Source organism: Odontomachus brunneus, unplaced genomic scaffold, assembly GCF_010583005.1.
Source record: "Odontomachus brunneus isolate Ranch 3 - 2012 unplaced genomic scaffold, Obru_v1 Obru_scaffold_192, whole genome shotgun sequence".
In the NCBI taxonomy this organism is placed as follows: Eukaryota; Metazoa; Arthropoda; class Insecta; order Hymenoptera; family Formicidae; genus Odontomachus; species Odontomachus brunneus.
In genome coordinates this window covers 386,567-386,869 of record NW_022639642.1, presented here as the reverse complement: position 1 = coordinate 386,869, position 303 = coordinate 386,567, and the positions used below count along the sequence as shown (strand labels likewise).

The window sequence follows — 303 nt, the reverse complement described above, 5'->3', positions numbered from 1 at the left end:
TTCCGTAAATATCTTAGAAAATAGAGATCGTATGAAAAAGTTTTTTAAACAAAAGTTGTTTGTTTTTTTACGTGGAATAAAATTCCGTAATAAAAAAATACATGTTTCTACTTAAAAAAGCAAAGTTGACCTTAGCGGTGCCACCCAAGGTCAAACTGATAAGATCAGTAAATACACCACTTTAAATATTGCAACTTTTGTCTGAAATATTTTTCTCAAAAGTGCATACTTTCTGAGTTATTCAGCCGGTTCGAAATATATGAGATAATATATATATATATATATATATATATATATATATAT

At 26.1% G+C, this 303-nt stretch overlaps 1 protein-coding gene across 1 annotated transcript in view; it reads right to left on the bottom strand.

Moving 5' to 3' along the window:
• Positions 1–303, bottom strand: part of LOC116851812 (N-alpha-acetyltransferase 15, NatA auxiliary subunit) — a 106,892-nt gene that overhangs the window by 31,079 nt on the left and 75,510 nt on the right. The window lies entirely within an intron of this gene.